This window comes from Aphanomyces invadans (assembly GCF_000520115.1).
Source record: "Aphanomyces invadans strain NJM9701 unplaced genomic scaffold supercont1.6, whole genome shotgun sequence".
NCBI lineage: Eukaryota > Oomycota > Saprolegniomycetes > Saprolegniales > Verrucalvaceae > Aphanomyces > Aphanomyces invadans.
In genome coordinates, this window is record NW_008580151.1 from 2,383,818 (window position 1) to 2,386,967 (window position 3,150).

Genomic DNA, 3,150 nt, shown 5'->3' on the forward strand with positions numbered 1-3,150 from the left:
TGTAGGAGAGGGAGTGTGCAGCGCGAGGCACTGGCTAACCAACCGTGAAATATCGCCCCGACTTCCTGGATAAAGGCTTCGCGAGACATCCCACTTTACCCATCATACAGCGGCACTACGGTGGGACACACCAGGGTCGTGTCACGAAAGGGGCCGAGAGCTGAGCAATGGTGCGATAGCTAGCCACTGGTGATGTGCATGACCTTGGGGCCACGCCATCCAGCGATTGTACGCTTGGATGGTTGTCTCCGGTCAGTTGTACAATTGTTTTTGGCCCGCACGATATTCTTGGCACAACAATGTTTACACGATACACAATGTATTTTGAAGATACACAATGTATTTTTATGGTACTTCAGGTTATTTACACAGTGACCGAATTTCAGCGAGCTCTCGATATTCCAACCAATAGACTTGGAGTTTGTATACTGAACTGGATCGAGGAGGTTCATTATTGCAGGATTCAACTCGTCGTATCTTTTTTTCTAAAGACTCGCCAAGATTCGGCAACATGAATATCAAGACAATATTGCATAGGCTGGATTTGTGCCCCATCCACGTCGTGCCAGTGCGTACTTTAGAGCTCCGGCTTCGTTTTGGGGGTTTCTCGCCGTCGATGCGCGTCGCGTTGGCCGCAATTCTCAGATTCTGAATGGTTACCTGCATGTGGCCTTTTTCACGTGTGACTTTCGACTTATTACCCTCGGGCACCCCCGTCGTGAGGGCATACGTGGATCCAATGTCTCGATGGTTCGCTCGACGCGAGTCTGCTCATTCCGCCAAGGGCGCTAGCACACTTGCCAAATCGACACTCGAATGCTGCCACATGTGAACGACACCGGACGTCGCGGGTGCGCGTACGGTATCCATTGTACCGTGCCCTATACAGTCGTTCACGCCTCTCGTAGTCGTGACGCGTGGTCCGCATGACAACCCCGCAGCTACGTGTGCACCTGAGTTCCGTGCGCTGACTCCTCCATGCATTCGAACCGATGTGACATGAACTCGCTCGCTTCGGTTGCACGAACCAACGACCCCACGATTCGGACAACGTAGTTTTGGTGCAATGTTGTCGAATCTGCACCTGGTTATGCTATGCTCCACACGGACATGCTCCACGTGTGTTGCGATGGCGCCGTGCGTTCGTCCTACACATAAGGACAAACGACGTGGGGAGTGAACTCGATGAAACAAGTGGGACTTTGTGTCTATGAGTTTTGAAGCACAGTTGTCAAGATGGCGCTGATGGAAAAGCTTAACCGAGTCGCTTCGCTGTTTATATGTACGCCATGCGTTTGCCGCTTCCGACGCTGTGGGCAAGTGACACATACGTAGTACTAGCGTCATTCCGAATGCTAGTTTCGCGCTGTCTCGATGGGTGAACTCACGCGCAGCAAAGTCGCACTCGACTGCCACGTAGTCATCGCATACGGGTGTGGTAGGGGCGAGCGCATCACCCACAAGTAGGTGATTGCTTGCCGCTCACAGCTGCGTTCTTGCCTCGTCTGCTTTTGTCCAGAAGGGATGACGCTTCGAGTAGGCGGTTGCGGAGGGTAGGCGTCACTTTGGAGTCACGTCGACGGGTGCTGAGACGCGGCTGAAAGGGCTACTACTCCACCGACTTTAGCACGATGCGGTCGGATCGATTCAGTGAGGTATACAAGGCGAAGCAGGACTACATGAAGTTGTTGTGGGGTGGGACGACAGCAGCGTCGAGACAAATGGAAGTTGGTGATGGTGATCGCGGTGGGTCCATCGAATGATCCCGATGTAGAGGCGGCCAACCGATTGTGATCAAGCCACATTTCCACCACACGTACAAGCGGCGTCAGTCGATCCTGCCAGGATAATCCAACGGTACGTTTGCCACGCGACCGATCTCGCTCGCATGAGCTAGACGTAATGCACCCAATCGAACGGACCATACCCTCTCCACCAGCAACACTGGCAGAAGTGCACTGCACCGCCAATCTCAAATTCCTGTGCTGGACCCAGCACAGCGATCACGTGTACGTCAAGAATACAGCGGACATCCCAATGAGGTTCCATTTCGGTTGAAAACCTGATTCGCCTGTTTCGCTGGTCCATGTACAGTCGTTTCGATGGGTTCGGACCCGAAATAAATATTTCGGTTGTTCCAGTCACAAGTAGAATTTCGCGAACGCCCGTTGTCACTTTCGCGATCGTTTCCCAAGCATCATGTCTCTTTCCTGTCAAGCTCATTTGCTTCCACCAGCCCAAAGGTACACCGCACTTGGATCCAACAGGCTCGCCATCGATGTAAAAAAAGACTGGTTGGATTTTTTCCATAGGAGGTTCCAAATGAATTTTCCAAAAAAAAGCACAATCCGATTTGGACTGCAAGAAATTATTCACGGCCGTGCGAAGGAAATTGAATGGGAGTGACTTTTTCGTTTCAACCCTGCCGTCGTCACATGGGTAGCTGCCATGGAGCAAGCAGATTAGCCCATGAGAGCGCTACGAATATCGCAAGGTATGCAGATGCTGTCACACCATGCCTGGGTTCGTCGTGTTGTTGGTCATGGCTGGTACATGCGATTGCAGTACGCAGAGCTAGCTGACTGCATGTGTAGCATAAAACGTGATTTATGCTCATGGTAAGAAAACAATGGAAGGTAACGTTAGCAAAAGTTAGGTCAATGAACTTGTAACTGGTTCCGTCGGCTTTCAATGTACGCTGCAGACGTCTACAAGTTCGAGAATCATGTTTCAAGACGTCAACTTAGACCAAGCAAGTGACCAGTCGTACACGGCCAAATTGTCCCTTGCAAAGTTGTGTGTGGTAGGTCCTTTGGTCAGCCATAATGCTCCAATAACGTCCGCGTATTCGCGGCGATGCGTGGAAGGGGAATGTATCACCGCCCCTCATCATCTGCTGCCACCGCGATGACACCACGATGAGATTGCTTCGTTGAATGCATGAACTCGAACTCCAAGCACAGTAAGTGCATTGTTTTCTTGGATCAAATGGAACGGCAAAATGCATCCCTTGAATGCTCCGTCAAGCAAGACGAGTTTTGTCAACCGGTGCCACGAGCGATGAACCCAAGGCAGATGCATCAACGTCGCTACCCCCCAGCATGGCATTGCTTGTCCCCCCGCAGGTCGAAGTCGGCTCTGCTGGACCTT